The sequence below is a fragment of the Chamaea fasciata genome, unplaced genomic scaffold (genome assembly GCF_029207755.1).
Source record: "Chamaea fasciata isolate MVZ Bird 193981 ecotype frontalis unplaced genomic scaffold, bChaFas1.0.hap1 SCAF_5, whole genome shotgun sequence".
Taxonomy (NCBI): domain Eukaryota; kingdom Metazoa; phylum Chordata; class Aves; order Passeriformes; family Sylviidae; genus Chamaea; species Chamaea fasciata.
In genome coordinates, this window is record NW_027094090.1 from 3693836 (window position 1) to 3703309 (window position 9474).

Below are 9474 nucleotides of genomic sequence, written 5' to 3' on the forward strand. Positions count from 1 at the left end.
AGAAGTTTTTCTCTTCTCCCTTCAGGATTCTGTGAACCTTTGAGGCTCTGATGGATCAAAAGCAGAGATGTGGAGTAATCTGGCAGTACAAAGATGGTTCTTGACTTGCCACAAACAGGCACATTTTGATCACATCTGTCTGGTTGTGCCCATGGCAAGAAATTGCACAAGACCTGGACTGCAATTGTTCAGCTACTAGAATAATTTTTAAAAAAATCCCGAAAAACTAAACTCTTGCTGGCTGAGGTTCTTCCAGACAATTTCCACTATCCAAACATTAGCATGGGTCAAAGGGCAATTCAAAAGTCAGTTCTGATGGGGCCTTTCATGAAGGTGAAAGAGTCACACTTGATGGAGATGAACAGGTTGTTGTTTGGGACCTTAGGGCCACAGAAAGAGTCATGAGTATGGTGACTTTCCTTGTAGGCACTCTCCTTTTTCTGATGATCAATTTTATTTTCAGTAGATCCAGAAGCTGAATGGAGCACAACAAAAAAAAAGATAAGCAAAGAAGAAATCAGAGAACAGGATGGTTAAGTCTAATTTAAGTAGACAAGGAGGAGGAAAATGAAGAGTGAAATATTTCCTTCACTGAAATTGGTTTCATTGCAATGTCCAAGGTGGTATTTTTTGGGGTGCACTGCATTACATGAAGTCTGCATCTAAAGTCTGGATTATGTCTTAAATTCAGCTCAGGTGCTCGAACTTTAGTTGCTTTTTCCTCTTGACTGTACAGGATGGCAGAATCTGTTACACTTGTGTTTTAGGTGGCCATAATCACTTACTGGAGGTGTTAAATACCCGTGTTGACTGAGTTAGTGTTTAACTTTAGGAGAAAGGTAATTATCCAGGTGATTGAAGTTAGGCTCAGGACCAGGCTGCTATCCTGAACCTGGCTCTCTGTTATTTCTTCCTTCTTTTGTCAGGAAAGCACTGAAACAAGAGTATTTTGAGGAGAACAAGGTGACTACAGATAGGTATTGCTAGGGCTGTCCTTTTCTATGCAAAGGTTTTAAGGAGAGAACAATTTAGAGCCAGCACAGTAGCACCAAATATGGTTGAGAGTAGGCCCTTGAAGTCTTTCTCTGAAATGTGACTGGAAATTGGTTGATTATGAGCCAGCTCGGTCTTGGAGAGCCCTCTTTTATGCCATTGTTTGGGTTTGAACTTGTCTGTTCTTTATTTTTGAATCTGACTCAAGCATACACAAGGGTGATCAACTTGCAATGTGGTTTTCTGTTTCAGAGAAAAAAATATTCTGTCAACTATGAAAGAAAGAAAAGACTGTCGCCATTGCCACGGGAATAAGTTGGAGTTACAAGGAAGAGGGGTTCTGAGAAAATAAGACATTTCTCTGGCACACAAGAACTGAAAAGTTCGTAAGAAGTTTCCTGCAAGACCTTCCTTTGCTAACAAGCTCAGACCGGCAATGAGCAAATCTCTGCAATTTTAGCTTGTTTTATACTTTTAAAAAAATTATTTCACCCTGTTCTCAATCTGAGGAGAACCAATTCAGGAGAGACAAAATCCACAGATCAAAGTACCAAGCCTAAACCACTATCCACCAGGAGAAGCTTACAGTGGACATGAGTCTTGGAATTAGATTTCTCTCTGTGCTTAGGCAGGGCTGCAAATAAAACCCAAGGGCTTTAGTAACTAAACACCAAGAATTCATTAGATGAAAACAAAGCATGTAGCTTTTCCCGGAAATAGAGAGTGTTCTCTTTAACCAGAAGAGATGTGAGTTTCAGATTTTGGCTAAATAAGGCTGCCTAAAAGTGAAGAGTGTTTTAAACCCAGAACCAGCAAACAAAGGGAAGATTTACAGTGAGACCATCACCCAAGCAGGCTAATTAAAGGCAAATAAAGACAGATGTTGCAAAAGAATAAGCTACAAAGATCAATTATGAGATGGCTGCTCAAAGCACTCCTCAAATAGCTGTGACTGACAAATGAGTTGGTGAAAATTAAAAGTCTGTGCACAGACAACTCTTAATCAGAATATGCTGTGATTTTTTTCCACTATTTTGATTTTTAGCTGGCTCCAGAGGTCCAACATCCAGATGCTGGATGTACAGCTCTGGAGCATCTGTCTTTGCATATATTAATTACTACGTATGGAAAGGTGAAAAACATTATTTCTTAAGTTCCAGTTATGTCTAGAGAGTCCATCCAAGTCTATTCTGAGTTTTTATAGATGTACAGAGAGGGAAATTTGTGCCAGAGAGCTTGTTGTAATTACATTCTGCCATGTCGTCTATGGTGACTTAAGGATTCCAGTTTATTAAAGGAACTTAACGTCTCAATATTCTGAAAATATAAAGCAGTTAGTTACAGCTGATATTGAAATTATGCATAATTACATGAAACCAGTCTTTCTAAGTAGCATCTCTGAAGGCTTTGAAACACCACTGGACAGAACACATGGATTTAGGAGAATTTGGACTGTCTAATCCCATCTAGAGTAAATTTTACCTGGGGGCCTGGATATCTAGAAGGTTCAGTGATGAGTTTTGTGGATCACGGGCCCTTCCATTCTCTAGGCACTGCTGGGAGCACATCTGCAACAAGCCATCCATGCATGCGGGAGGCAAGACACGTATGAGAAGGGTTGAAGAAGTCAGATGGCATTTTAAGCTCTCACATGTAATTCCTTCATTGAGCTAAAATCTGGCTGTGCTCCTTGTGCACCCAAAAGTTGTCAGTTCTGTTTCTTTTCCATCACTGCACATGCTTTTTTGCTAGTCTGATTTTCTCTGCATCCTGAGGATTTGTTTACAGACATCCACATTTAACGAGAGGAAAAGGAAATACTGAATAATTCATTCAAATGAAGAATTGAACTGCAGTGACCTTTATGTTAATAAAAGTGCCCCTTTCCTCTGTGCAAACACTGTAGCCTTTGCAAAGTAGGGAATTCACTGCATCTGTTGAATTCACAAGTGGCTTTTTTTTTTTTTTTTTTTTTTTTTTTTTTTTTTTTTTGGTTTTGTTTCTGTTTGTTTTGTTTTAAATAACTGCCTAATAGCTGGAACCAGCATTGTGTTCCTCCTGCTGACTCACTGGTTTGCAAAAGCTCTGCGATGAGTGTGACATCTTTAAACAGCACAGAATATACTGTTTCCTTTCAGCCAGGCATAATCTGCAACGATTCCACTCCTGTAAAAGAACCATGTGGGGGAAAAGTATCCCAGCTGAACACGTCACCCTCCATACCTCCAGCCTCTGTGCCTTGCACCCGACGTGCTGCTGTGCCATTCAAACGCTGCTCACCATGGCAATCCATGAAAGGATCCTGCCTTTGTTTCAAAAAATCGTGCAGTGGATGTGGAATTTGGCTGAGGCAAAAGAGCCCATGCTCATTAAAGGGGATAATTCCAGTCCTTGCCTCTGCTGGGATGTGGAGTGCACTGACACTAACTACAAAGTGCTTATACAGGGGGTGTGATCCACAGGGACCTGGACAGGCTGGACAGGTGGGTCTCTGCAAACCTGGTGAAGTTCAAAAAGGTCAAAGAGATTCTGCACCTGGGTTGAGGCAATGCCAAGCACAGACACAGGCTGGGGGGAGAAGGGATGGAGAGCAGCCCTGAGGTGAAGGACTTGGGGTGTTGGGAAGCTCAGAATGTCTGGGCAATGTGCACTCACAGCCTGAAAGCTCAACCACGTCCTGGGCTGCATCTCAAGGGTGACCAGCAGGTCTGGGAGGGGATTCTACCCCTCTGCTCTGCCCTGGTGAGACTCATCCCTCAGTGCTGCTTCCAGGTCTGGAGCCCCCAGCACAGGAAGGACCTGGAGCTGTTGGAGTGAGTTCTGGGGAGGTCATGACGATGCTCCAAGGGCTGGAGCCCATCTGAAGCCAGGCTGGGAGAGCTGGGGGTGCTCACCTGGAGAAGAGAAGGCTCCAGGGAGACCTCAGAGCCCCTTCCAGTGCCTAAAAGGGCTGCAGGAGAGCTGGAGAGGGACTGGGGACAAGGTATGGAGTGACAGGACAAGGGGGAATGGCTTTAAACTAAAAGGGAGCAGGTTTACATTAGATATTAGAAAGAAATTCTTTATTGTGAGGGTGGTGAGGCCCTGGCAGAGGGTGCCCAGAGAAGCTGTGCCTGCCCCTGGATCCCTGGGAGAGTCCAAGGCCAGGTTGGATGGGGTTTGGAGCAACCTGGGATAGTGGAAAGTGTCCCTGCCCATGGCAAGAGGGTGGAACAAAATGGGCTTTAAGGTCTTTTCCAACATTCTGAGATTTTACATAGGGAACCCTTTATAGGGTAATACACTGTTTGGAGTTATCAAAGAGTGAAAGGCAAAAAATCCCTAAATCACTGCCTGGCTAAAAGCACCTAGATCCAAACCTTGTGCAAGGCTGGGTATTCATGGAGAGCAGAGGCTGATTTTGTGATTTATTTTTTCCTACTTGCTGTCTAATTTAGCAGAAGTCTCCTCTGTGGTCAGCATGAGCTCCATGTCTGGAAAATGAGGACAGTATTGGATTTTTTTTTATTATTTTTTTTTTAATTTTTTTTTTTTTTTTTTTTTTTTTTTTGTGCACTTAGACGAAACACTCCACTAAGGAGGTAATTTCTCATCGGTGCCTCTACAGAACTGAACACAAGAGGGCTTTTCTTCTGGGTGAGTTTTCAAGATACCGCTGCAAAATAAAGGATCTGTGAGTTTTCTTGTGCTTATGTGCAAAACCTTTTTATTTGCTTTTTGGAGACTGTTTGAATGTTTACTTGTAAGAATGTCTGCAGAAAGTTAAGTTGTCAGGAGAATTGGTGAGAATAAATATTCATGAGAACACTCTCATTTCAAACTCTTTTGCGGCCATCTGTAAAAGCTTTTTTTATTATTCAAACAATGCTGAGCTTTTTGCAGATAATTTGCCAACAAGAAAAAAAAAGGAAAGGATTTTTTTCCTTTTTTTTTAAATTTTTGAGAGGCAGCTGATGCTGTAGTAGAAAATCTTAATTTCTGATGTGTGATTTCATATCCAACAGTGACAGAAATAACGAGGAAGGATTAATGAGAACACTACTGATGTGCTATCAGAGAGACAAAAATATGTTTAAACCAACTATTTTGAACAGAGAACAAATTAGTAAAAATACCACCTGTTTGTGAATAATTAAGGCAAACAAAACATTCTCAATATATCAAATAACTTGTTTATAGCAGCAATTCTCTTTAATGTTGCTGTGATGTCTTAGTGTTGTTACACAGCAAACTTCTGCTCATAAGGAAAATTCTTCATTGTGGGAATTTTCTTCTTTTTTCATGTGAATCAGGAGTCACACAACTTAAACAACTTCTCCTTTATTGGTCTTCTTACCTAATATTTGGATTTTTCATAATCATATCAGCAAATAATCTCCAAAGTGCTCTGGTTCTATATTACCACACCTACTTTGTAAGGAAGACTGGTAATCTCTTTTTCAGAGGAAAGGAAGTGTACAGAGGTAATATTTTTCCTTTGCTAAAGGCAAATCTGGAAAATGGGATTATACCCAAATCTCTTCTGTATTGCCATTGACACAAAATCATATTTTCTGTTGATATTCTATTCCTTCTTTACATTAAGTTTGGAGTTCAAAGAGAGGGAAGATTAGGAGGATCCTTTTTTTCTTAGATTTTCTCTGCACAAGGACTTCTCACCATGGCTGGGGAGCTGATTATACACTATGAGTTCTGACCCAGCTGTGAGTTTTCTCTTTTTTTTTTCTTTTCCTAGTCCACAAATGTTTTTGTTCAAGACTGCTAAAACGTTTTGTGTGCTGTTAAACTCCACATTATCCTTCAGCAGTGAATTCCACAAGTTAATTATTCATTGTAGCTGTTTCAAGATCTTTAATTGATTTGTCTTTTTGGTTATGAAGCTGTGTAAGAAATTTTGCTTCCCTGCAGTGCTGTGTGCCCGTATCTCAAATTCCTAGACTGTCACTTCTGCTGAAAGTCCTGGGACCAGATATTTAATTTATCTCTACATTGAGAAGTGGAATCTGCTTTAAAAGTCGTTGGGATCTCTCACTTTTTATTTAAATGGGGATTTTTCCAAAGCACCTTGAATCTCTAAGAAATTTCCCCTGAAAACATCTCAGTGGAATTTGCTCAGGGCATTTCAATTTTTCTGAAATTAGTCCCTGAAAACCTTGGACAAGCCATAGGTGCAAAGGAGAGTTTCCTGCTGGCCCATTGCACAAGGGTGGGAAGAAAGCAGGGATCCACTTCATGGTGACCAGCCCCACTGGTGGGTGAAATTCAGCGCTCAGGCAGTGAGATTCCAGCATTTCCTCCTGCAGCAGCACTGATGAACACTTGAGGGAAGCAATGTCCTTCCAAAGGAGCCATCTCCAGCATTCCAGGGGCCAGGGACAGCCCTGCCATCAGTGTGGGTACACCACGTCCTTGTGCACCTTTTTGGGTGAAATAGGTCAATGTCACAGCAACAGGGAACAGGTCCACAGGAAGATCCTCTTTTCTCCCTGACAAATAACTTGCAAGAATTTTTTCTCCTTTCTTTCTCCCCCCTCCGTTTTTTTTTTTTTTTAAGCATCCTGTCCTTCATCTTGAGCTATTATTATAATTTTGAACACTTTTCCTGTAGTGCAGTCTCTGCTGCAGACTTTGTCCTGATTCTGACTGATCAGCAGAGACATGGATCAGGAAAACACTGCATTTATTTCAGGGAGAATAGCAGCCCAGGCTCAAAATGAATTTTCTTTCTCCAGATCTTCTCTTTGATACATAACCTTAGAATTTTAATCTGTTTTTTATATCTGCCATGATAACTGGGAGTCACAACCAGCTGGGTACTGTGGGATTTGTGGATGGAGGAACAGATGGATTTTAAGCACGGACTTCACAAAGCTCTCAATTCTGAAGGACTTTGTACGTATCAAACCTGAACCAAAATCAATAAGGATACATCTCTTCCATGGCTTTATACCATGCCCTGCCTTAGACCCCAATTTGGATGTCACGCACAGCGGTGAGTTTGGGCCCAGACTCTGAATTTATGATGAAAAATAAATTTCCCTCCCCACTCCGAACGAAACTGGCTCACATTCTGCAGCTCCTGTCCTCCTGCTCTCTCTCCCCCATCAATTCTCTTTTCCCTTTCACACATCAGCTGCAAACATCTCATTTGGCTGGGATGCTGAAGGCAGGCTCATCTCTGGCAGTTCCAGACTGTTGATTCAATCAGCTCTTACATCAGCACTAACATAAGTAAGTGAAAAAGGCTCTTGAATTTCATCACCTTGCTAAAAAACTCGGTTGGATTTCTGGAAGGATTATTCGATTTGCTTCATTGGGTTTTATAAAGGTTTGTACACAGCATTTAAACTATTATTATTTACTTTTAACAAGCTATTTATGTCCTACTCTCAACTGCCTAATCAATACTGCTCTCCCATCTGTTCTGAGATCCCGACATCAGCAAATTTCAGTTCTCTGCTGAGTGAGTAAAAAGGAAGGAATAATTTAAACACAGTGAGTGAATGAAAGAAAAAGAGCCCGAGAGAGACCGAGATGAACTAAATCTCCATGTCCAAAGTTAGCCAGACATGCAGGAATCCAAGTCCTCAACTCCCTAAGGACATTGCTGGGAGCATTGAAGGAAGGTACCAGGATTCAGAGTACATAAAAGTGGTTTCTTTCCCTCACAGGAAGAATATTTTGATACTTATTAAAGCTACTTGAATAAATTTTATTTCAAGTTAAATCGTTGAGGCTTCTGGATTTTTCTTTACTTCGCCCTGGAACAGACCCAGCAGCTTCACCCAGGCATTTCCAAGTGCAATGCTGGCACAAAACAACTTCTGAAATAATTCTGGAGAGATGAAATCCCCCCTCTGTGAGCTGAAAGATGACAGAAGGATTAACATCTCCGCGTGCAGAGGGGTGCAGAAGAGCAGAGGGTTGATCCAAAGGGAAAAGGACTCAGCCCATTTCTGCCCTGGACACAGGAGATACCTGGAATATTTTACAGAGGTGTAAATCTGGAATAATAACACTGAATTTTTTTGGATGAGGTCTCTCCAGCAGGGGCTGATTTCTCCTTATTTGGAGATGGCAGGTCTAGGAAGAGAGGGATCAGGGCAGTATCTTCAGCCTGTTGGCATTATCACCAGGAACTTAGCCAGGCCATCACAGAGATCACACCTGGGTTTACTTCACAGCATTTTTGGTGCTTGCTACCAAGGTAATAAACACTTAGCACCCCAGGGGCAGGCTATAAGAGGGTTATAAGTTTCTGTGACAGTAATAATTAGTCCTTAGTGACTGTAGAGGGAGCTGAGGTTGTGCTTAGTCAGGTACAAACACCTACACTGTACACACTCTAGGACAGGTATAAATCACAGACCTGATTTCTACAGCACTTTAATGTTACCTGGGCTGCAAATGTGTCACAGACACAATATTGGCTTGGTCCTGATGCTGCTCTTACAGGCAGCTGAAGAGTGTTTCATTGGACTTGTTTATTGATCCCTTGTTTGGGATGGGATCAACATTCCTCTCCACATGCCTCTGCTGATCGTGTGGGAAAAACCCCTTGTCTTGTTGAGCTGGACCCTTGGAGTACCTGGCAGTGTTGGATTAATGGCTGGAATCCATGGAATTAAAGGTCTTTTTCAATCTAAACAATCAATCCTATGATTCCATGATCCCTATAGCTTGAGTCAGATGAAGAAAACAAGGCTTATCCTATTGTGGAAAATAGATTCCAAACTTAAAATCCAACTCAGGTCTACAGACTCTGAAGAAAAGGGATCCTTACATTAAACGAGGTTTATGTCGCTTGCAGAGCCACACTCAAATAAAAACACTTTCCAGACCTCTCCTCTGTAGAAGCAGAAGAAGCACAAGGTTAATCCAAAATCTCAAGTCAAATGAACAGGCAGATGTTTGGGGCCGATTCCCTGGTACGAATAAGATGTTGGGCTAGGGACACTGAGCTACACCTGTGGTTAAGTCATGGTGGAAAGCTGCCTCCACTGGAATGCTGAGTTACTTCTGAAAATGGAGAGCTTGGTCATAGTTTCACCACTATGTGGTGAGGAAGAAATGTGCATTTCAGAGAGTGACTCCACAGCGACCAATCTTTATTACTTTTTTATACCAAGAAAAAAAATGCACATTTTCTCCTGCAGTGGCCCTTTCCAGGCTCAGCCTTGAATTTGCCTTGTCACCTTCTCAGCCATGTCTAGACTTACAATTTTGGAAGGCTTTTAAAACACGAGATCTTAATCTCCCACATGCTCCTGTGCTGACAAAGAACCACATCACAGTTCCCCAGAGCTCCACATCCCATTTGGAACATGGCAAGTGCTGCCAGGTGGCTGCTGCTGCTAAAAGCAGTGGCTTGAGCTGTTACAGCTGTTTCTCTTCAGTGGTTATTCCACATAAGTCTGTGAAAGCGTTGCTGATTCTCAAAAAGGTATTTAATTGAAATATTAAGACACTTAGTCCTCATTT